Below are 25,898 nucleotides of genomic sequence, written 5' to 3' on the forward strand. Positions count from 1 at the left end.
AATTAAAGCAAGCTTCCTTATGTGTGTACGCAGGCTGCCTCAGAGATCAGCACAGGATGTGAGGAAGATGAGGTTCTTATAGCTCAGAGATGAGGGTTTCCAAAAGGAGGGTTGGCAGACAAAGTAGGCGGGGTTACAGGGGTGGAATGTAAGCATAACAAGTTAGTCACAATGACCTCCTGAAACAAAGATTGCAAGGTTGTCGTAACAAGGTGGCCATAACAAACATTTTGAAACACAGGTAGGGTTGCAAGATGGCTATTACAACTTTTTTAATGAAAGACATGGTTGCCATTTTCTGGAACAGGCAGAACAGAACCATTTATAGCTAAGGTTACAGATGGGTCATAGCCCAATCCTAGAGAAACAGATCTAATCACGATCAGGAATGAACCTTGTTTGTCTTTACTATGACTTTCAAGCCTAAGATGGAGGCAGGATGGTTCATCGGCCTACCTGCCTCAGTATGGTAGCACCCACAGTGGGCTGGGCCCTCCTATATCAATTAGCAATCAATAAAATGTTCCACGGACATGCCAACAGGCCAATCTGAGGGAGGCAATTCTTCAGTTGAGGTGTCTCTAAGTTTGTGTCAGACTAACAGCTGAATCTTACAACACTCATACATACACAAAGATTAAAGAAACTCTCCCCTGAAAACAGGAACAATACACATGGCTGACTCCACACCCTGAGTATGGGGGCAAGCATTTGTAATACCAGCACTGAGGAGATGGTGGCATCTCCACAGCATTGGGGGCAGACGGCTTGGTTTAGTTTCCACAGATTCATTTGGTTCTGCAGCCCTGGACAGGGTGGCATTGACTTCTAGGACTATGCTCTCCTTTCTCTTCTCTGACCATTAAGGTAAAGGTCATTATAAGTAAATCCCTGTGGTCATCTCAAAGTCTCAGAAGAGACCATATCCAGTCACAAATGAGGACACTAGGCCAGGTGATGTTCCCAAGATCTCTGAGGTCCAGAGCACAAGACTCCTTGTCCCATGCTCATAGCACTGAGCCATCCTACCTTTGATTGCCACTGGAGGCTTCTGTGCTGTAGTTTGTAGGGGAGAGTCCAGATTTAGGCTCAAGTGTTGACTTGTCAGCATGGGAGGAGGTGAAAGAGACATCAACACAGCTGGCCACAGGCCATGTTAAAACTCAGTCCCCCTCAAAGATGCGTTCATTGGAATTCTTAGGGGCATGATCCTCACCCAAAGGGACACAAAACTCCAATCTCGGCCAACCAAGAGTGTTCAGGATACAATGTGGCGATCTGGTCTACAAGGACTCTATCCATTGGCCCATGTATCCATTTGCATCTATTCTATTCATCTGTCCGGTCACTTATCCATCCATCCATCTGTCATCACATACCCATCCATCCATCTGTCATCAGCCTATGTAACACAGTCATTTATTGATGTAAACATGTATCTATCATCTATATATCTATCATACATTATCTATCTATCAACCATCGTTTATCTATCTCCAGCCAGCCAGCTATCTATCATCTATCTATCAATAAGTTCTTCTGACCATCCATTTTTCTAACAGTGGCCTATTATCTACCTACCTACCTATCAAGCATCTATTCATCTCTTACCTATTTCCCATTTATTGCTCCTCTGTCTTTCCAGTCACCCATCCATCATATATCACCTATCTTCCACCTGCCCACCCAATCTTGCACTCATCTATTATCTGCCATCCAGCTAGCTACCAGCTATTTTTGATTTCTCATTTGTCTGTCTACCTATTTATCTGTCCATCTATCTTGTATTAGTACTTACAGAGAAGTTATGATTAAGCCAGGTTTGGTGGCATCATTTATAATACCAGCCCTAAGGAAGCAGAGATAAGTGGATCCCTGGAGCCTGTTGGCCGGTTAGAGACCTTAGCTTAAACCAAAAGTCTGATGCCTGAGAATAATACCCAAGGTTGTCTTCTGGCTCCACATGCATGTACACATGAGTTGCATTCAGACAACTATGCACAAATACACTGAGAATTGTTATTTGCTAGTACTGACTGAGTAGAAAAGATCTGGAAATTTATATCTATCCCCAGAAAAGTGGTTTGTGTAATTTTAACAAATCCCAAAGAGCCCCTTTCCTACCTGTGTCAGAGGTCCACGTCCTTGAGCTATAGGAACCTCGTGGGTGCAGTGGGCAGGCTGAGGGTGATGAGATTTCTGTAATTACTGTGGTCATTTTGTCCCTTTCCTATCCACTTCTAATTTCCAATTTGACTCTGGTTACAGTGCACAAGGACTAAACAGTTCATTAGCTCTGGGTTTGATTGTTTGTATTTATTTATATTTATAGTCTCTGAGTGTCCTTATACATGCAGCAGACACGTCTTGCTTGGCAGTGTTCTATCATGAACATTGTCTGTCCTGCGTATTGCTGCTAAGAAGACAACACGACCTCAGCCTAGGTCGCTTAGAACCACGAGAAAGGTCAAAGGGGAGCCTTAAGGCAGCCAAAGCCAGGTGCTATCCAACTTTCCCACGGACAGGAACAACCAGATTTTTCTTTCTTTTGGAAAGTACAGAAATTTCAATTTGACACAGCCAAGAGTCACCTGAGAAGGAAGTCTCAACTGAAGCATGACCTATGAAACTGACCTTTGGCGTACTGTTTTCATTGTTAACTAATAAAGTATCACCCAGTCCGCTTTGGGAGGTACTATTCCCTCTTTAGGTAGTCCTGTGTTATAATTAAAGTTTAGCTGACGATAAGCCTATGAATAAACCAACAAAATGTTCCTTCATGGTTTCTGCTTTACGTTCTTTCTTGAGTTCCTGACTTCGCTCAGTGAAGTGCTGGGAACTGGAATTATAAGCCAAATAAACCTTTTCTTCCTCTAAGTTGATTTTGGTCAGAATGTTATATTTTTTATGGCAACAGAAAAGGAAGTAGAACAGAAGGGCCAGGGAGTGGGCTCAGTCAGAAGAGTGTTTACTGTGCAGACATGAGGAGCTGAGTTAGGCCCCCAGCACTAGCAGAAAAAGTCCGATGTGCTGATGCCCAGCACAGGGAAGGAGTGGGAGGAGTTGAGTATGGAAGAGAGACAGGATCAGTGGCCAGTCAGCCACGCTTCACCAGTGAACTCCAGGTTCAGTGAGAGACCAATGGGGCAATAGAGAAAGACACCAACACCGGCCTCTGCCTTCTGCATGTGCACACGCGCGCGCACACACACACACACACACACACACACACACACACACACACACACAAAATTAAAGAAGAGTAAGAGCTAGCCTAGAGGAGAGCAATTTAGGCCAGGCAAGGCTTAGCACCGCTCAGAATTGGGGAATGAAATGGTCGCTTACCTCCTGAGTCTGGCCAAGCTCAGCAGGGCTGCAGAAAGGAGTGAGGCAGTGGGAACCCAGCATGGTGAAAACCCTCCGTCAGGCTCTGTGTGCTATAAATTAACTTGCATATAGTAGGGTGAAGAAACATCTGCTATCAGCTGACATTTAAATCGCAATTGCCGATGGAAAGTAAGCATATGGTTAGTTGAATGAAGAGTCAGAGAGAGACAAATAAACCCTATAAAGGGTTTTAGCGCTTTTCCAGTTTATATGGTAGCGCTTGCCAATCTGTTTCCGCACGCTATTGGAGGCATTGATCCCTCTCCCTGACCTTGCCTGACCCAAGAAGCCCACCCTTGGGTTAGTCTCCAACTTCTGAGATGACGGTTCCCACACAAGGGTGAGAGAAATCTCATCAGCACATGGAACTTTTTAAAAATGCAGATTCCTAGGGCTGGGTACCAACTCTATGGCTCAGTTGGTAAAGCCCTTGCTTTGAAAGCATAGGATCTGAGTTCAGTCTCTAGTTCCCAGGTAAAAATCTCAAGATGGAGAACTGTACCTCTAATCACAAGGCTGAGGAAGTAGAGATGGGCAATCCTGCGCCTTGATCTTCAGACAGCTTATCCTATTTATTGAGGTCTAGGCTAGTCCTGAAAAAATAATGACGTGGATTATTCCTGAAGAAAGCCATCTAAGTTTATCCTCTGGATGGTACACATAGCCCCACACACTTAGGGGATCCTTAGGTCTAACCTAGACTCACTAAATCAGGCTTCGGAGATGTGGGCTCCATGATTTGAAATTCATAAACCTTTGGGAAATTGTGTTGCTCACTCTAGCTGGAGGGTAATAATGTATACGTACACAAAGTGAGGTTGGCTATCAGTGGGCTCTAGATGGGCTCTCTCTCTCTCTCTCTCTCTCTCTCTCTCTCTTTCTCTCTCTCTGGCCTTTGTGTGTACTTCATCTTAATGCACATCTGCAGGGTGAACTGCCCGTAACTAAAAATAGTCTCCCTCCAGTTCATCTCCTTGACCACCACCTGCCCATCTTTGACTCTGTCCTTCATTGTCCCTATGTCCTCCCTTCTCCCTCTGTCTCCATTTCCCAACTCTCCTCCTTTCTCATCTCTATTTCTCCTCTTTGTTCCCATGGTTCTCCAATATGTAGAGAATTCTCTCTTTTCTCTATCCCCTTCCCCAATTTGCCCTCTTTTATCTTTTCCAAGTTTACAAATGCAAAACCTGAACAAAGCACACATTATTTTCTGGAGAGGCCTTGAGGCAGATACTAGTTCAGTGGCTTAAAGGTCCTTATGGTCTAAAGAACTGTGGCTACAGAAATGGTGATCACCACTCATTACTAAGTTTGCCAAAGGAAGGAGGAAGAGTGTGGGCTACAATAGGAATAGAATATGGTTGGCCATGAAGTAAAGACACTCACTCCAGCTTTACATCTGTGAGATATGCCAGTTGCACACCCCTATCAATCACCTGAGATATGCCAGCTGCACACCCCATCAATGAGGTGAGATATGCCAGCTGCACACCCCTATCAAGGAGGTGAGATATGCCAGCTGCACACCCCTACCAAGGAGGTGAGATATGCAAGCTGCACACCCCTACCAAGGAGGCAAGATATGCCAGCTGCACACCCCCATCAATGATGCAAGATCTGCCAGCTGCACACCCCTATCAATGAGATGCAGTCAGTTATGAACTCAAGGCCTTCATGCCATAGGGCCAACTCTATGTCCTGTGTTCTCTAAATCTGTTCAACTTGCTTATAACGCCTATAGTGACCCCTAAGCTTGGTAACCTCTGCTCAGACGAATTGATCTTATTGCCTTCTTTCTTATTGAGAAATGCTATTGAGGTGAAGATAGAAAACCTCTCTGGGTTTGTTTTCAGAGAAGGGCACAGACCATGGCTTCAAATTGATGCAGACTCCACAGATGGCTGCTTCCATCCATGAAGACAGATGGTTGGATGTCCCATCCTTGTCCTGGGAAGTTGATGGAGCCCAGGAAAAAGCTTTCTCCCCAAGATTATCTATCTACCATGTGGAGGCCAAAGACACCCCAAAATGGGGCACAGGTTCTAAATGGCCTGTAATTTGCTAAGCAACCTCATTCTCATTCTGTGCTCTAAGCTGAGGTACAAGACAAAAACTATTAATCTCTGCAGTAGCAAATATATATTTCAAAAATGAGCCCTCTTGTCTGGGAGTTGAACATGCACTTGACCTCAAAGTCAATGGCTTTTTGGGTCGTCGCTGTGGTTCACTGCTTGGAGACCATCAGGATGCATGGCAAATGAACAACTAAAACACAGCGGACAAATATTTTCTATGTGCATCTTAACCAAATATAGATTTTTATAAAAACAGACTGTTGCTCTGGAGGTGCTGATAGTAAAGCCCTCCACTGTAGCGTGGCTGCAAAAGCCTACAGTGATTTCTCAGCATGAGAACCCAGCCATTTCTTCACCAGTCACACATAGTACAGGAGTGGGTGGAAGGAACCAGGGCGCAGTGCCCTGCAAGCCTGCTGGGGAAACTGTGTACCACTTAAAGCGAAGCCCACAGTTGGTGCAGCCACCAGAACAAATCTACTCTTACCACCTAGGCAGGAGCAAACCACATTAATGCTGATTAATGGCTAAAAACCTACTCTCTTTGTTTTTTCCTTTTTAAATCTGTACTTGTGTATGAGCACGGGGTACACACATAACATGCAAAGGTTGATACTGAGTGTCTTTCTCAATTGTTCTTAACCTGTCTTTTGGACTGACCCTACTAAACTGTCTGGCCACTGAACCCCTGGCGAGCTCCTGTGTCTTCCTCCTCAGGACTGGGGTTACAGCTGTGCACCGCCCCCCATACTTGTTTTTTTCACGTGGGTTTTGTGGTGTGAAACTCAGAGCCTCGTGCTTTCCCGACAAGCACTTGTGTGACCGAGCCCAGCCCTGAAATACAGCACTTTCTCATGGAATGTAGCTGTCTGTAAATAGTAAAAAGTGAAAAAGCGCAAAAGGCTGGCAGTGGGCAGACTTCAGGGATCAGCACATTCACTAGAAACAGAGTCCCCAGAGCTGTGGGATCAGGCACACAATATGTGCAGGTCAGGAGTCTGGGCTTCCCAGTGTGTGGTGCCTGTCCTCCTGGGAACTCCCAGGAGCTAGATCTAGCCTGTGATGGAGGAGCCCTAAGGGAGTTTAGGGATGTGGGGAAAGACCGACACGACAATACTCTGTTCCTGTCTTCTCTTCTTGCTAAGATTCCTGTACGGGTCCCAGAGTCTCGGAGAATCGGGACTAAGATCCTCTGACTGGGAGAGAGGAATAGCTAACCAAGGTTGCACTTATCGGACCAGGGATGCAGGCGGGGACTCTTAGAGAGAGAAAGGTTGCACCAAAACCTTTCTCCTGGGGGTATAGAGGTTGTCTCTCTGCTGCTAGCCTGGCCCAGAAAAGAGAATCAGGTTCTGAAAGGCTTAGCGTTGGGAATTGTGGGTAATCTGTGTTATACAAATAGTAAACCAGACTCCAGTTATCACAACTTGTTACTGCTGTAGCATCCGTGCCAAAGATTAAATGACAGCTGTGGCTCCATCCTTCCTGATTGAAACATGGGGTGTGTGAGACAGCTCAGGCAGCCCTAGCAAAATGGCATTGACTGGTGGGTGAAGCAGACAGCGTTTCTGGAGGCAGATTTAGCCTTTAGTCTCCTCTGATACTAACTGTTCTTGTGCTTTCTACACTAAAGTTCATTCCTTCCCCTGCTGCTCGCCAAGACGACCCCATGGGGTACAGCAAAGGTCAGTCGATGAAGCAGGAGACCAAGTAGCACATTCCCCAAAGATACCTGTGCGGACCTTCGTTTGTCTCAGAATAATTCGCCAGATCTTTAAGTCCCAGTCCACTGCAAAGACACCACAATGCTCATCAGAGAAGCTGGAGGCCAGGTCCTGGAACGGACGGTTCGTAGATGACCAAACGGGAAGAGAGATGATGAGGAAGGCCTCCAAAGAGTGCAGGGCACAGGCAGGGGGCCACCAGGTCTGCCCTCCATGCTGGGTGACCTCAGGGAAAGGAAAGCTGATCACTGCATTGCCACTGGAGCACAGTTATACCTCCTCAGGAGGGGACACGGGGAGAACGGAACATAAAGATGGAAAGATGGACTCCCATTCCACCTGAGGACAACCTCTGATATACCAAGAAAGAATGCCCTGGCCACATCCGGCTTTGTTTCCATCTGACATGGGAAGTGATGCCAATAAAAGCATTTCTAGATCCTCTTCTACAAAACAGAGTTGCAACCAACCGCTGAGAAGGCTAAATAAGATGACGGAAGCCTAATAGAAGACCTGCTACCACATAAGGGACCTTGTCAGTTATGACCACCACCACTATGACCACTCTGACCATTTCTATCTGCTCTTGTCCAACACCACCGCTCTGCCCACATCTACAATCATCCCCATATTACTTCCACCACCTCTATCTCTGCTGCTATCACCAGTATCACATCTCCCTCCCCTGCCAGCACTCTAGGAGGACGTCCACAATCAACTCCAACTCTGCCTCCACCAGCATGTCCTTTTCTACCACCAATACTGTGTGCCTACGTCCAAGTACCTGCACCATCATTCTTCCAGCCTCCAGCTCCACTGAATAACTGTACCCACAAGCACCTCCACCTCCACTATCATTGCTTTCTCTGACATCAGCACCTTCACCGTCATCTTTGTCTCCACCATCATCTTTACGTCTACTGCCATTTCTACCTCCACCATTATCTCCGCCCCCACTATCACTTACACATCTACCACCACCACTGCTGCTGGCTTCTCCACTTTGTCTCGTCTTATGCAGCACAGATGTGACATTCCTCTCCATCATTACCACCTCTGCCATGACTTTCGTTGACAGTAACCATATCTATTCCCTCATCCACCCTCAGTACCATTCTCACTGCCTTGCTGCTGGCACCATATCACAACGTAACTCCTTTAGGGACGTTGTTAGGCTCATCTCAACTCCAGACTCACAGATAAGTTCCAGAAAGATTCCTCTTCCTACTATAAATAGCAGAGCAAGGACCAGAACTTAGATCTGATTGACAGCCTAGAGGTCTCTCTACTGCCTGGAAATGGAACACCTACCTCTCTGCCCCGAGGCCTCAATTCACTTTCCAACCCCCAATACACACACACACACACACACACACACACACACACACACACACACACAAGCACACACATGCACACACACTTTAATTTTAAAGTATAGGAATTGGAAATTGATGAAAGATAGGAGGACACGAAAGGAAAAACAGTGCAACTCCCAGGAAGACTGGGTCCATGAATCCTCTCTTAACTTCCTGTCATTACAGAGTTCTAGAAAGAGGGATGACAAAACCGAAAGACGCTCTGGAACTGTCTAGGCTCCTAGTTAATAGCCCTAGAGAGCTTTTTCTCCAGCAGCCTTGGCCCTGGTTTCTTTACTCTATCCTTCACTCCACTAGCCGAGGGAAGGGGAAAGATGGAACAGCCAGATGTGAACCTCAGCCCCTTCGCTTACCAGCTATGTGACCATGGGCTTGTACTTCTGTGGAGCTGAGAAAAGAACAGCATCCATTTCATGATCATTAGGAAAGCCCAAGGATGTGTGTGCACATCGAGCACTGAACAGAACAGTCCCTGATGAACAGCCACGCACCGTACTTATTACACAGTTCAGTTAGCTGCCCCAAGACAGAAGCTGCTCCACTGAACATAGCACATACATTGCAAACGACATCTAAACGCTTCTAATGAACCTACACATTTTTTATTTGTGTGTATGCGTTCATGTGCTCAGGTTCATGTGCACACTGAGCACTTGCACGTGGAGGGTTAGAGGGCATTTCAGGGGATTTTTCCTAAGCACTCTTTATTTTTTGTTTGCTTGAGACAGGCAAGGTAGGCGAGGATGCCGAGCCAGTAAGCTGCAGAGACCCTCATTTCTCTACTTCTTCAGTGCTGGGGTTACAAAAGATGCTTGTACACCCAGCTACTTGGCGTCAGTTCTGAGACTTGAACTTGATGCTAGCACGCCCAGGTATTTGGCATGGGTTCTGCGGCTTGAACTTGTGTGCCCAAGTACTTCACTAAACCATCTCCCTAGCCCTATACTTGGTCATTTAAACCTTACCAAGAGTCCCCACAAGGTTCCCCGTTATTCACTCTCATTGCCAATGCACAGTTAAGAAAGTTTGGGTACAAGTGTGTTAAATGACCTACCAAGTTCACACAGCTGACAAACAGCAAAGCCAAGGGCTTGACCCCAACCACCCAGTCCAGAATCCTTGTGCTGAAGCCCGCTGCCCCCAGCTGCCCCTCCTCACCCTAGAAGCATGCCAGGGGACCTAAGATGAGGCATTCCCTGAGCTTCTGTTTCAAATTAAGATAACACAATCCCCTAATGGCCACAGATTCAGAAAGGGCTCTCTTCTTGTCGATGTCGCGGTAGAGAACAAACTCAGCTGTTAAGAAATACAAACCATTTAATGCACCCTGTGACAGGACCTTGTCCTGAAGCAGCTACAGCAAACCCAGTAAACTTCTTACTGGGAAAGCTGATGGAATTCAGGGAATAAATATAGTGGGCTTTGACTAGTAACCCAGCAGGCAGCAGGCCAGGGTGCTTCATCGTCTTCCTATAAGGGCTTTTACTTTAACAGAGGGAAGAACCCTCACCTCATGCCCCACCCCCACTGCCACATAGGAAGTAGTTTAAATAAATAGTTTATCTAAATTCTGTGTGTGTGTGTGTGTGTGGAAGATGGGTTCTCATCCATCCTGGGCTGTTTGGGCCCCTATTTATTAATATAATCTAAAATTTAGTCTGAAAGTACTCTAGAAAATGAGTTGATCTCCCCATTATCTGTCCATCTCTTGTAAGTGAGCAGTGAAATTCTTGTAAAACCTTTAATCAGATGATGGGAAAGATACCGGGAAGAGGCACACACAGAAGCACAGAAGCGGGGCTCCTCCTGTGCCTGATTTACAGCCAAAGGTCCCCACTGGAGTCTGTAAGGCTCCCAAGAAAGCAGAGGAGATGGTATCAGCTTCTGAGATACTGTTTTGATTCAGAAAGGGTTGAGGTGGCATTCCTGCTAATGACTTGAAAACAACATGACAGGGGCCAAGTCGAATAAGAATAAATCCCTATGGGTGGATTCTTCTATCAATACGGGCAGGAAAAAAATCATTAATGAAATAGCCTCACAAAATTTGAAGCGTTAAGTGTGGTTTCTCCCATCCAAAGGCAATAGGAAGTGATGGGAATTTGCATTCTCACGCATGGTAATTACCGGGCAGCAGTGCAGTGTACACTCCTGCTCCGCTGTTCAAACCTTTTCCTCCTCTGCTTTCTCAGCGCTGATGGCAGACTGTCTGCCTGTTTTCCTCAGCTTCGTCCTGCTTGTTATCTCATTCCCTTCCGAAGGGTGTTCTCATCACTTTGGTTTGATCTGCCATCTCTCTAGGGAGATGTAACTTCCAAGAACCAGCGCCAGTCTCGAGAGATACCCAGGACCTCTACCACAGTGGTTCTCAACCTTCCTAATGCTGCAGCCCTTTAATACAGTTCCTCATGTTGTGCTGACCCCCAACCATAAAATTATTTTCATTGTTACTTCACAAATGCAATTTTGCTACTTTTATGAATTGTAATGTAAATATCTGTGTTTTCTGATGGTCTTAGGTTATCCCTGTGAGAGGGTCATTTGACTCCCCAAAGGGGCCGTGGCCCACAGATTGAGAACTATTGTCCTAGGGGTCAATCAGTGATTCCCTTGGTGTGTGAAGAGAATTCTCCATGATCCCTGTCAGAGACCCCCACCTAGTACCATACAAAAACCTGCAGATCCCTCAGATTTGACATGACAACCAATATGTAGCACTCTGCACCAAACCTGGGCAATGCTGGAGACATGAAGGACAGCAGGGCTGGAGAGGTGGCTCAGTGGTTAAGATGTGCACTCTGCACTCACTGTTATTACAGGGACCAGAGTTAGGTTCCGAGCACCCACCCCTGGCAGCTCACAGCCACCTGGATCTCCATCTACAGGGGATCCTTTGCCTCTCCTGACTTCTGTGAGCACCAATACTCCCTCTCTCTCTCTCTCTCTCTCTCTCTCTCTCTCTCTCTCTCACACACACACACACACACACACACACACACACACACACACAAACACTTAATAAAAACTTTTTATTGTTTTAAAATAAAACTTTGTTTAGTCAAAGAAATCTAAGTGTTCTCTCCAGAAAAATAAATCCATCCCAGAAAAGAGAGACTGGAATATCAAGATGTCTGAATCTCTTGTGTATCAGGCACTCTGAACACAGGGCAAGGCTATACTTAAGGGAGGCCATCGGCAAGAACCAAGGGGGAGGAGCAGGAGGAGTCTATGTCCTGAGCTGTCACTGAGATGGGGATGTAAGTAAAACACAAAGAGAAGAACGGGAGGCGTGGGGACCAGATTGGCCTGCTGCATGACAGAACTGAACACCATCAGCAAGCCAGAATAGAAGGCTGGCAAGATGACTCAGGGGGTAGAGTGTTTCTCATGTAAGTAAGGACCCGAGATTTGACGTCCAGAATGCACATAAGGCTAGGTGTGGTGTCATTCATTTGTAATCCCAGTTCTCCTGGGGGGGAGATGGGAAACAGCTAGACCAGGGTACTCGGTAACAAAACAAGAAACCATATTTCAAAAAAAATGTGAGGAATAACACCCAAGGTTGTCCTCTGACTTCCAAATGTGTGCCTACACATGTATGTGCCTATACTCACACCGAAGTGTGAGTTCATGAGCACACAACTCACACACACACACATGTATGCAATATGCAATCATTCACGTACACACACACACACACACACACACACACACTACACACTACACAATTAAAAGAGAGAAAAAGCCAGAACATAACCCCAGAGCAGCCTTGGAATGAGTCTGTGTCTGCGCAGCCAGGCACCCTCCCCATCACTAACTTTGCCTTCTTCCTTGACTGGGTCCAGACTGTCCCAACCCCACTGCACTTTAACCACAGGGAGGGAGACCAAGTATTGGTGAGACATACTCCCCTAAGGCCATCTGGATGGACAGAGGGGAGGGACAGAGAAAGGCCTATCTAGGTTGGACCACTTTCTCTTCCCCTCAGCTTCAACTGATTCCTTCAGCTCTGACGGCCCCAGGCACTGAAACTCCAGCTCTGAAGGCAGCACGGCTTGCGGGGAGAGGGGAGAGAATCAAATGGCCCTCTTTAGTGACCAGCACGTTACCCCCCCCCTTCAGTGACCAGTATGTGACCCTGAAGAGAAAGTTATTGAGCCTCCTGTCCTTGTTTTCATTGATTTTGAAATTGAGAAATGAATATCTTCCTTGCTGGATGAGTGGAAGGAATATGAAATGAGATTTATGTCAATAGCCAGTATATTGATAATCAATCAATGTTATTTCCCTTCTGCCACCTAAACCCTGGGGTTGAGGCAAAGACAAAATAGAGTCTTAACTGCTCTGCTGACTCACACACGGGTTTCTTATACATGGCTCCACTCTATCATCTGGATGGTAAGGTAGTCACTAATTTTCTACCTGCCTATAGTTAACTCACTATTCTCTGCTAAAAGCACCTGTCTATGTGTATCCATATGTTGCATGCATTTGAGTGTGTACCTGGAGGTGTATGCATGCTGTGGCATATGTGTCAAGCCCAAGACAACCTTGAGCATTGGTCCTCACTGTCCACCTTGTTTAAGCAAGGTCTCTCTTTAGGTTTCCACTACTGTTTGTACTCAGCCAGTTGGCCCAAGAACTTGCAGAGATGCTCTTGTCTTGGCCTCACATTGCCCAATAGAGTCACTGTGTGGCATACATAGACCCATGCTACTACACTGCCTTATACACGGGTTTGGGGGGATTTGATCTTAAGTCTCACGCTTTCACGTCAAGCACTTTGCCCACTAAGCCATTTCCCCAGTTCTCCGCTAAGAGCGTTTTTCTGTTCCTTTGGGGATCTTTACCCTTGACCATCCTCCCCTCCAAAGACAGACATCTAGTGAAGCAGTGGATAATCCAGGTCCTAGGGGCTCTTTTCATCCCCACGAGTGTGGGATTCAAATCAGACAATGCAGAGGAAGCCTGGGGCATGCGCTGGAAGCTCTGAAGAGCAGTTCTCTGCCAAGCTTGCTCAGTCAGAAAAATGCACGTCTGTAAGCCATAGTTCATGACTTCCCTAACACGGGAGGACTGCCCCGTAGGTTCTCCTGAGCCAAGGCAAACAGGGGAAGAAATCAAAGGAACAAGATGTGGGGAGCAGGGTGCACACTCGTGATCCTAGCACTCAGGAGGCCGAAGCACAAGCTTCATGAATGAGTCAAAGGCCATGAAGTCCACTTATAGACTTCGATCACAAGAGCTAGCACAATTTTTCTCCTGGTTTTTTGAGGTAAGATTTCATGTGGCCCATTGTAACCTCAAACTGGGTATGCAGCCAAGGATGAAGATAACCTTGAACTCCCGGTCCTCTTGACTTCACCTGCTGAGTGCCGAGACTATAGGTGCAAGTCACTACAGTTGGCTTTCTCTTGGCTTTGGTGGCGGTGGTGGTGTGGCAGCGGCGGCAGGGGTGGTGGGGGTGGTTGTACTCTTGATGAAGCTAAACTGAATACAGTTATCTTGTGTATATGTCTGTGCACATGCTCACATGTATATACTTGTGTGTAGGTGTCTGTGCCCATGTGTGCACCTGTAGAGAGCAAAGAGTAACATTGAATATCTTCCTCACCTTCCCCCCCCCACACACACTACTCTTGAGACAGGGTCTCTTCACTACATCTGGAATCTCTTCTGTGCCAGGGATCTTTCCATGCCCACACAATCGTGCTTGGGTCAGCCATGCACAGCCACACCTGGCTCTTTACCGGGTATCCACACTCAGGTAGTCATGCTCGTATGACAAACACCTTCATCATCAAGCCGTCTGCCCAGCCACAATTGAACATGTTTTACTTCTAACTCTGAGTTCCAACTACAGAGATGATTTCAGCTCAGTGACACACAGAAGATTCATCAGTTGATGAAGGGCATACCACTCAACCACTCAGGCATACCTGGAACCCCCTTCAGCTCTAACAATATGCACTTTCGTTCATCAAAACTGACAGAGCGCTGGGCAGGGATGGCTGCTCTTCTCACTCAACCATATGGACTTTATCTATTCAAAGTGGAATTTCTCTCCTTTCTCTTGATGAAAAAGAAACTCGATCATTCCCTTCTATAGGAAATCTATGCTTACTTATTTTCTTCCTGTTACAGAAACCAGCTACCCCTCCTCCTATCTCATTCAAGATATCACTGAGTATAGACCTTTATGTTGGAGTCAGAAAACACACCAAAGGAGGCTTAGTCAAACAGACTAAGGAGAAAGTTGAAGACAAGGGATCAGCCAACACCTTCCCAGGCTGAGTCCTCTGGGTTGAAGCCAGTTCTCTCAACCCTGAAAGCAGTAGAAGACACCGATGCCTTTCCATGACCTTACATATGGTCAGAGGAAGCTATGGATTGATTTACCATTGAGCACCTACCAAAATGCCTTTGGAGACTGGAGACTTTGCATTCTGTTGAGCTGTGTCCTAACCAACAGTGTGACTTTGGGGACTTAACCATTCTGGACTTTGCTTGATCATTATGAAAATTAGGGGGCTGAACTAAGAGGCCCATAAAATGTCAGAAGTTTATGAACCTGAGAGAGCACAGGCAGACAGAAAGCTGGGTCAGCATCATAAGGCAGGAAGAATCTACTCACTATTGGCCTCTAAAGGTGACCACCCTTGAACATGCAGGCAGAGGAGGTCCTGACAGCGCTGCCAAGCCGTACATTGAAGTTAAGTCTCCATCTTCATTTCCAGCCTACTAGAAGCATTTGTTTTGGCCTTTGAATTTGCCTTCCAAAATTATATGAGTTACTTTTCCCACTGCTGTGACAAGAAGCAGTTCAAGGGGGCAGGGGAGGTTTGTTCTCCCTTACAGTTGAGAGAATACTGTCCACCATGGCGAGGAAGGAACAAAAGACTAGCCAGTCACATTGTATAAACAACCAGAAAACAGAGATTAAAAGTAAACAGGAAATGGGACTGGGCTCGGAGGGCCACTCCCAGTGAACCACTTCCTTCAAAAGCTCTCAACCTCTTAAACATTCCCACCCTCCCCAAGCACTTTGTGAAACAGGGGACACCCCACCTCTAGGCTGCTGATGTTTGTCACCTTGGCCTGGCTTCTGCTTCATAATACTTGGCCCAGTTTATTTATTTATCTTCCTGCTTTTACTCTGCAAACTGATCCAGAATCAACAAAGACTCTCAGGACATAGAAAACATTCCCGCAAAAGAAGCAAACTGCAGCTGATCCAGTAGGGGAAAACACAGAAGATGTGAGCAGGCAGTAGACAGGAGTTTGTCCAAATGGCTAATACCTAGAAGCAAGATGGCTGTGATCACAAGTTGCCAGAGTCACAATAAAACTCTGTGGAAGGCTAGCAAGATGGCTCAGTAGGTAGAGTGCTGGTCTTAAAAGCATGAGAACCTGAGTTCAATCCCCAAGTCCATGCTATTTTGATAAAACTAGGTATGGAGGGACATGTTTGCAGTCCCAATGGTGGGAGATGTTCGTAGTCCCAATGGCGGGAAGGCAGGATCTTGAGGGTTCCCTAGCCACTTGGGCTAGCCTGTTTGACAAGTTCCAAGCCAGGGAGAGGCTCTGTCTGTAAAAGACAGGTAGATGGGCTCTGAGGGATGACTCCCAAGGTTGTCCTGTAACTTCCACACACACACATACCAGCACACACACCTTCACACGAACACACATAGTCTCTCCTGTGCCCATGCTACCTCTTCTGCTTTCCATCCTGTCCCCCACAACAGATGAGGGACATAAGAGTGTGCTCATTTTAGGGGCAATGTAGACCCAGCATCCCTAGGGTACATGAGCATTAGGACCCAAGGATGCTCCTTATTCCTTGGTATTCTGTGGATATAGCTAGAAGCCTTCTTGCTATTAGAGCAAGGAAACCCAAAGGTTGCAGTGAATGAATTAACTTCTCCAAGATCTCCTTTGGGTTTTACAATCACAGTCTTCACAGTGACCTCGGAAAGCAGGCATCCTTAAATCCACTTAACATGGGAGATGTGGCCCAAATATCAGTTAGACAGTCTGGAGTCCGAGTCGGATGCTAAATCTTACTGTCACTGTTCTCTTTACCCATTTCATCTCTCGACGGCCAGATGTGCACCCCAGACGACAACTTGACAAGTATTACCATGGAAGGTCTTGTGTACATGCCTGAAAGTTGACAAGAGACCTCAGGCACTGACTGTCCCACAAAAACCTCCTAAGGAGCTAATTGGAAAACAAAGAGAAGCAGGACTTAGCCAAACTCTGCCACGGACATCATCTGTGTGGTCCACTCAGACCATCGGCAGCAGTAGATCCAGAAATGGCTCACGACACAGTGATTCGGAGGAAGACTCCAGACAATCTTATGTACCTACCAACTTCCTCTTTGAGAGATACTTCATTAATGAGCTAAGGAGTTTGCCTAAGTTCAGCACTGATGGTTCTGGGCAGGTGAAAGGAATTTGGGAAACTTTCATTGGTCCAAGTTGTGGGGGCCAAGCGGGTGGCTATAACTGAAGGAAACAGACCCAGGTGAGGCTGGCAGAACAGAATTTCTAGCTTTCCCTGGAGAGCAGATATAAAAAAGAAAGAAAGAAAGAGAGAGAGAAAGGAAGAGGGAGGGAAATAAGGAAGGAAGGAAGGATGAAAAAAGAAAGAAAAGAAACTACGTATGAAAAAATAAGCAAACCCCCAAAATTTAAACAAACATATAAAATAGGAAGGTGATTGCTTGAGTTAAATAGGACCCATAGATAAAGGAGAACGGGGAGGAGAGGATGTAGAAAGGGGATCCAGGGAAACACTAGGTTGACAACGAAGTCATGCTGCAGAGGGTGAGTTTCTTGTGCGCGATGCACACATGGTCCATTGGGTGTGTGACAGTTAACACGGATTACCAGCTTGACAGGAAGTAGTATCTCCTAAGAGACAAGCTCCTTTGCATATCTGTGAAGAAGCATCTATATTTCCTTCAGCCAGAAAATAAGGTCTTCTTGAATTTGGGTGACCCTGTCCCACGGGCTGGGGTCCTAGACTGAATTAAAAGGAGAAAATGAGTCAGTCACACCCGGGAGCCTCTGCTTCCTGACTGTGGAGACAGCCACACTCCAGACACCATGCTGTCCTCGTCATGACAGATTTTCCCATGATCCACGAGCCAAAAGAAACCTGCCCTCCCTTATGTTTCTTTGTTCTTTCCAGGTATCTTACGACAGCAGGAGAAAAGTAACAAACACTGGGGAAAGAGTTAAGAAGTGTGGGCAACATCGTTCCCATTCCCAGTGACCCTGGGGACACAGTGTGGCCACTGAGATGGAGGTGACGGAGAAAGTAGGGAAGGTAAGAGGAAGAGTCTGGTGGATAATTGGATGCCATTCCTCGTTCTGTTTCTTGCATGATAGCATCACCAACTAAGAGCCATGAAACACTCCCTCATAGAGCTTTAGAGAAACATCCTGTACATGGGGCCTCATGGTAGAAGTCTGGAGAGTCACTGTGTAGGGGCCTGAGGCCTCCAGAGTATGGACTGAACTGTGTTGGTGTTTAGCATCTATCAGGCCAAGAAGAAATTTCTGGTGAGCTGGCAGCAAGCACAACTTTTCAGACCCTACTTCTTCATATGTCTGCACCTGTGCAGGTCTATTCTAGTCCACTATTCAGATGTCACCTGCTTACTAATCAGGCCTGCTCCAGTTAACCCAGACAAGTGCATTGCAGGCTCCACAAAGCTCAAGGGCAAGTATCTCTTATTAATGTGCCAAACTAAAGCAGCAAATAAAAACAGAGTCTCTATGCTCTTACATACTGGTTCCAGGATGGAGTTCTTATGCTCCTGCATACTGGTTCCAGGATGGAGTTCCTATGCTCCTGCATACTGGTTCCAGGATGGAGTTCCTATGCTCCTGCATACTGGTTCCAGGATGGAGTTCCTATGTTCCTACATACTGGTTCCAGGATGGAGTTTGTATGCTCCTGCATACTGGTTCCAGGATGGAGTCTCTGTGCTCCTACGTACTGGTTATAGGATGGAGTCTTCTGTACTCCTACATACTGGTTCTAGGACTATTCTTACCCTTGGCCTTCCATCTGCCTTCCAAACCCACCTTCACCCACTGTTCCCCGGGGACCTCCACAGCCATTGGACACCAGCACAGCATCAAGTGAAGTTGGTAATTCAAGGTCCTGGGGGAAGCACTAAGAATGGGGATGGATGGAGATAGGATGGGAGATGGTTGTGAAGCCCAGCCAGCCTCTTCCCTATGCTACAGTTTGGTCATAAGGAAAGGCACCCTGTAGGCTCTTGCCACACTGACGGAGTGATCCACAAGCAGCCCAGCCCCATCCCTCTCCTCCAGCCATGGCTTTAATTTCTCTGGGTTTCTTGGCACTCACACAAGAAGCATCTGTGTGCTTAACACTTCTTTACTCTTTGTCCCCATTTAGTCATAATAGAAGTCGTGTTCTCAATCTATTGTCACATTTACGATCGAGAAAGCCCTAATTCCCTGCAATAATCTTAAGTGACAATTCAAGGCTAAATGTGCTCTAATGTTTTGTAATGCTCCTCAGACAACATCTCAAAATTATAATACAGCCCCTGAAATTACTAGTCTGGGCAAAAGAGGGAATGAACAACTTGAAATTGAAATGAAAATCTAGCAAACTGATATGGGGTTGAGATGACAAGGTTCAGTAAATTTCAGTGATGGAAGGGGAGGATGCTGGGGTGACCTCTGTCAGTTGGCCAGACGGCCTGACCAGTGCAACAGCCATTTGTCTCTGAAATGTCTTCTGTTTTCATTTCCCCTATGAATCAGGGAGAGGAGCTTGAGACATCTCCCCTGGCTTTCCTATGTGTAGAGAGGAATGGGATGTGCTTACGGGAACCATCCCCGCAGACCAAAGAATTTCAAAGAAGGATCCCAAAAGGAGACTAGAGAGAAACCAAAAAGTATTTGTGACAAGACGGGAGAGATGGCTCAGGGGTTAAGAGTTCCTATTGTTCTGCCAGAGAACTCAAGTTCAGTTCCCAGCCCCCATGTTGGGTGTATCAAAACCACTTGTGACATCAGATCAGCACCCATGTTGGGTGTATCAAACCCTCCTGTGACATCACAGCCAGGGTGATGCCTTCTTACAGACTCCTTGGGCACTTGCATGAACATGGTGTGTATATACAAACATAGACAAATGGACACATAGAAAATTAAAATTTAGACAAAATTAAAAGAAGTATTTGAGCCAGAGCTGTCTGCCTCTTGCTTTTAGGGGTAGTTGTGTTCACTCCTCCGGCTTTGGTGAATGCTTTACTGCAGATCTTACTGCCTCATTTCTGCCCTGCATTGCCCTAAGGGGCAGAAGAACACGAGAAGGTTTCAATACTCTGAAAGACTTATTTATGCAGAGGAAGCTGTCTAACCTATATTTGAATTCAAGCCGAGATTCTAATCTTAAGAACTTAATCTGATATTTTTTAAGATGGGGTTTCATGATGTCAGCCTGGCTGGCCTTGAACTCTCTGTTTCTTCCAGGCTGACCATGAACTTATACACTCCTTCCTGCCTCTTCCTCCTGAGTCCCTAGACTGTAGGCTAGCACTACCGTACCTGACTGACTCTCGCATCTGAATTTTAAAAACATATTTAAATATAAGACTTTGGTAAAATTATTAATAATAACCCAGAGAACAAATGAGATTAAGTGGAGAAGGCATTTCCCATAAGTAAAAGACTCTTGGGAAGGTACGTGGAGACCACAATTAAATTTTTAAAGGATTGTTGAAATACAATAATAATGAGGTTCGGGGTGAAGTGAAGGAGAACTATTCCCAATCTGCCTTTGCTGAGGAAACCCGTTCAGCCTCCTGAAGACAGTTTTCCAGTGGCCTCCAAAGCCCATAGGCACATACTGTGTACTCCCAGATCTCCATCTCTGGGATGCAAAGCCATACAAAATCTACTAGAATATGCAATTTTTTTTAAAGTACAAAGAAGTTCACCACCAGGAAAAATTAATATACTTCAAATATCCATCCGCAGAGGGTACTTAATCATTAGAGGGTATCCTTACATATCTGCTAAACAAATGAGCCGGCTCTGTATTCGCTGACGTGGACCCAAGGCTACACTGCGCTACTAAGGAAAAAGAAGAACCCACTAAACAGGCATCATTTGACTGCACTATTGGAGAAGAGACGGCTCAGAGGACACAGCCACCTGCTGCTGAGCCAATGACCTGAGCTCAGCTCCTGGGACCCACAAGGCTGAAGAGGAGGACCACTGACTCCCACGAGATGTCCTCTGGCTTTCACATGGATGTGCCTACGCACACCCACACACAAATAAAGGTAACTTAATTAGAAAGAAAGGAAGAGGAGCTAGAGGAACGTGCGGTGGCTGGGTGTGCGTCTATGCAGGTGTTTTCTTTACAGAAACATCTTTAAGAAAGGGTATCAATCAAACACAACCTTAGACACCAGGGCACAGCGGAGCTCAAAGTGGAAAAGGAAATCTCCATTTCTTTCTCTGTAACGTCCAACTACTCAGATTCTTTCAAAGCAGCTCATGGACCAACATAGCATTTTCTGTAAAGCCAGTGAAAGAAATCCTAGCCTTGGACATGCAAAATACTGGGGCAAATGAGTCTCCAGGGAGCTCTCGCATGAACAGTGACTGAGCCCAGAGACAGACAGACAGAGTGCTGCAGCAGGATACCCCACAGATCCCGTGAAGAAAACTCCGCAGCAGACAGAGGGAGAGGGGGAAAAGTGCAAGTTGCCGGCAAGGAAGCCAGGGATGGGCTGAACAAAGCTTTTAGGAGAGGCAATGGGCCCTGAGGAGGAGAGAGGATTCTGCTGGTGATAGTGGCAGTCAGACCATGAGCAGAGAGAGTACAAAGAGAAAGGCCGGTGGGTAGAGTGCTTGCCACACAAGCATGAGGACCTGAACTTGAATCCTCAGCATAAGTATAAAAAGCCAGATGTGGTAAAACACAGTTGGAACTCTGGGACTGCAAAAGCAGAGACGACAGGGTTCCAGGCTCTCAGTCAATGAGAGACCCTTTGGAGAAGACACTCACGGTGTTCCTTTGACCTCCTCATATGGACACAGGTGCATGTTCACCTGCATATACACATACATACATAGGAACATATACACAAGTATACACTATGCACACACATTCACATATATACACAAAACAAACAAATGAATAAAGGAATGAGTGAATGAATGGATGGATGGATGAATGAACAAACGAACGAACTACTGACAAGATATGGACTGAGAGAGTGGCTGTTTGTCACTGGACACAGACAAGCATCTACAGCGGGGTTAGTTGTAAACTACTCAGTGGAGGTGTCAACACCGCCATCATATACCAAGGGAGAGAAAAACCAGGTTGGGGAGATGGCTCGGTGAGTAAAGCTCTAAACCGAAAATCAGGTTCCCAGGACCCATGTAAAGACAGGGTAGCTGTGCCAGCCTGCCACTAGTTCCAGCCTCAGAATGCAGAGATGGGATTGGTGAAACTAGCTAAATCAGTGAGCTCTGGGTTTGATTGAGAGAGCCTGCCTCAAGGAATTAGAAGGAAGAACAATTAGGAAAAGTACTGATAGCAACCAGGGACCTCCACATGCTTGTGCAACCATACACATGCCCACACATGTGAACACACATGCACACATGGACCCACACCCACACATGCATAAGAAAGAAGAAAAGACAATAAAAAGATTGCGGGTGAGAACTAATAACTATGATTTGTCCTCTGACATCCACACACACACTGTGGCATGTGTCAGCACTCACAGATGCTCACAGGAACATACAAACACATTAATAGCTTAAACAAATTAAAGAAAAATTTACCAGTTTAGATAGCAAAGGAAGCATCGTATTCAAGTTAGGAAATGCAACAGTATAAACTTTTGAATTCTCTCCCACTTTGACTTAAAACCAAAAAGAACCCCAGCCGATATCTCACAGACATTTGCAAGCTGACTCTGAAGTGCACACAGAAATGCAAAGGACTGAATGGCCAAAGTAACCCCGAAGATGGGCAGCAAGCACACATTGTTTCTGTCCTGAAGACAGGACCTACCTTAAAGTTACGGTCATTAGAATCTGTGTGATAGGAACATAAGAATCATCAAACTGGGCAATGTAACGATCCTGTGTTGGCTGGTGTTGTCAGCAAGATGGAGTCGATAATCATATGGGAGATAAACTTCTGGGCATACCTGTAGGGAATTACCTTAATCGCATTAACTGAGGTGGGGAGACACACCCACTGGGTGGTGCCCTTTCCCTGGCTGGGAGTCTCCACTGTTTAGATATAGAAAGGGAGCCAGGTAGCAACTTGTGGTCATCCATTCGTCTGTTTCCTGAATGTGATGTCATGTGATCAACTGCTTCAAGCTCTTGTTGTCCTGGTTTTCCCACCATGATGAACTAACTGTACATTGACTTGGGAGCTAGAATTGAACTCTTTCTCCTTTAAGTTGCTTGAGTTGGAATATTTTAATAAGGACAGGACAAGAAATCAGGATAAAATTCAACACATATAAGCTTATCTGGTTTACAACAAAAGAGGCATCTCAGAAGATAAAGAAAGTGCTTCGCCATAGGGTTCTTGATTAACTGGATTCCAAAATAACAGAGATAAACTTTGACCCGCTCAGGAAACATGCAAAAGCCGGCTCTGGGAAGACCAAGATGGCAGTGTGAAAGGGCGCTTGTACTGGCAGCATCAAAGAGCGCCTTCCTGCTTTGGAACAAGCAACAATTTCCTTGCAAGAACTGATTAAAGCAGTCCCTAGATAAAACTCTGAGGCCGGAAAATTAAAAATGCATCCCCGCATCACCAAGGAAGCAATCAATCAAGCCTCAGGCAGGCGGTGAGGTGGGTCAAAGGAGCAGAAATCAGACTCGGTAGCGATGCCCAGGCCCGGGGGAGTTCTGAGATGGAGCGCCAACACCAATTGGCTTCTGGAGGAAGGAGAGCTGAAGAAGGTCAGACAGTGTGGGGCGTTTGACTCTTAGGCTTTGAAAGGCTGAACTTACTTTCCCATGCGCACACACCAAGCCTTTTACCCACAGAGCTGTCTCCCCAGCAGCCCTCTCCAGTCATTTTCATATAATAATTTCAGTCCTAGCTGGTGAAGAGACAGGGCTCCGCCATGCAGAATCCACCATGGAGAGAGACATTGTCAGATGAAGTTTTTTTGGAGCTTGGAGCATTGTCTTGGATGAAGTCTCTGTTTTTCAAGCGGATTGTTAGGTCTTCCTTTACCCCAGAACAGGAGAAAATGTGGCTCCGAGCACAACAGTACATGGAGATGCTTAACTGACTTAGGCTGAAATACACAATGGACCAGGGTTCTGGGTTGGTTTCTCACCTGAGCTTGCACTTGCTCTGTTGCCTGGAGACAGAAAAGGAGCCCAGTGATTGAGTGATTGATGGCTTCTCAAGGGTGGTGATGGGGACAGAGCTCACCATGAGCTGTTCTCAGCATGCCAACTTGGCCTCTGTCTTCACCATCTGGTCAAGTAAAGAAACCTAATCTAGAGCAGTCTTTTTTTGCACTCTTTAAGATTGGGAAGGGTGAAGGAAGAAGGAGGGGAGGCAAGGTGAGGGAAGGAACAGAGAAAAGAGAAAAGGGAGAGAAGAGGGGAGGGGAATAGAAGGGAAAGCTCAGCCAGCAAACTGTGTGCCATACAAGTGTAAACACCTGAATTCCATTCTCAGTGCTTAGCCAGGGAGAGGAAGTTCACTGGGATTCAGGGGTCGGCCAGCCTAGCCTAATTGGCAAGTCCCAGGTCCCAGTTAGAGACCCTACCTTAAAAACTTAATGGGAGATTTCTCACGAATGACCCCTGGGGTTGACTTCTAGCCTCCAAACAAAAGCACACATATGTGCACCCACATAAACACAAAAATAAAATCAAAGTTCTGCAGGACAGCTGTTAGTGGCAAGAAGGAGATGGCAGGTTCTCCGATCCCTTGTTCTCCCGTGGGGAATGAGGAGAGAGGAGAGGGAAGGTATAATAGAAGAGGGGAGAGGAGGATAAGACAGGACAGGACTGGGCAGGACAGTAGACAGTAGAGTTGCTTCTGAAGGCTTGAAGACTTCAGAATCCCGCAGTCCATCTGTGACCAGAGAATAGATCCTGTGGCTCATTGCTCCATGGAGTCTACATTCCCACCCAGTGGGGATTCCCATGTGTCTGATCAGTAGAACGGAGAGAGGGGTGACTGTGTCTTCAGCCACCCTGGCTCTGGAAGTGCCCCTCACTGACCTCTCCATCCCTTTCCTGATCATATGGCCTGGTGGCTTTGAAGAACCCTAGCTGTCTCAGGAACCCTCCACTCTGGAATCCACAAGAGTCCGAGGAATCTTCTCCAAGTCATCTCCTGCTGTTTGTCATGTGATCAGGCAGTTAGTGGTGTCTTAACTGGTGTGGGATGGCCTAGTGTGAGTACTATGGATAGGAACCTTGGATGATCTGATGTTTTGGTGGATCCCAGACCACCCTGGATCAGTTAGCACTGAACAAAAGGAAACAAATCTCAGGGAGTAGAGAAATGCCTAGAGCCTCTCATGCCGAGAGCCATGACCAGAGGGCAGTGAGAGCCCCAGGTCTTCAGCCAAGGGGTGGGCAGACAGGCAAGCAGATAGTCAGAAACCCTGTGTCAGGCTTTTCTCGGTCTGTAACAAAATGCCTGCAAAAGCAACTTAAGGCTTGCTTGGCTCAAAGTTTGAGGACACGGTTCATCGTGGTGGGGGAGTCATGGAGGCAGGGATGGCAGCTGATCACATCATGCCGAGGTAAATGCTGCACTTCATCCTTCTTATTCAGACCAGGACAGTAGTCCAAGAAACAGCACCACCCTCATTCAGGGTGGCTCTTCCCCCGCTCAGCTATCCCAGTCTAGAAAACCCATCACAGTCATCGCAAGAAGCTTGTCTCCTAGGTGATGGATGCTTTCGATCTGACAACATTAAACATCACAAACACCATGCGTGCAATCCAGCTGTCATGGAATCGGTTAGAAAGTTAAGAATTGCGGATAAGGAATCGCTGGGCAAGCGGTGTTTGTACCAAGTCGTGGGTGCCAGGGAGAGATGCGGGTGAAAGGGTACTGCAAGAGGAAGGAGTAAGGCTTTACATTCAAGTATAAAGCCCAAAGACCCATGTGGCTTGGGAGGAATCAGGCGAGTACTGCAGCCGAGGTCCAAGAACAAGACCAGCAATGGTCGGCCTTCAGCACAGGTCAAAGACTGCAAACCCCCTCTACCCGCTGGGTACTGGGCAGGAAGGACTTGGATCCAGAGG

At 46.5% G+C, this 25,898-nt stretch overlaps 2 protein-coding genes across 2 annotated transcripts in view; one reads left to right on the forward strand and one right to left on the reverse strand.

Moving 5' to 3' along the window:
- Positions 1-17,915, forward strand: part of Lypd1 (LY6/PLAUR domain containing 1) — a 69,951-nt gene extending 52,036 nt beyond the window's left edge. Inside the window, exon 4 of the transcript XR_015001465.2 lies at positions 17,764-17,915. The gene's annotated coding sequence lies outside the window, so the exon portion shown is untranslated. The remainder of the gene's footprint in view (positions 1-17,763) is intronic.
- Gpr39 (G protein-coupled receptor 39) overlaps positions 1-25,898 on the reverse strand; it is a 197,004-nt gene that overhangs the window by 6,900 nt on the left and 164,206 nt on the right. The gene's annotated exons all lie outside the window — the stretch shown is intronic.

Source organism: Myodes glareolus, chromosome 5, assembly GCF_982192425.1.
Source record: "Myodes glareolus chromosome 5, mMyoGla1.1, whole genome shotgun sequence".
NCBI classification, from domain to species: domain Eukaryota; kingdom Metazoa; phylum Chordata; class Mammalia; order Rodentia; family Cricetidae; genus Myodes; species Myodes glareolus.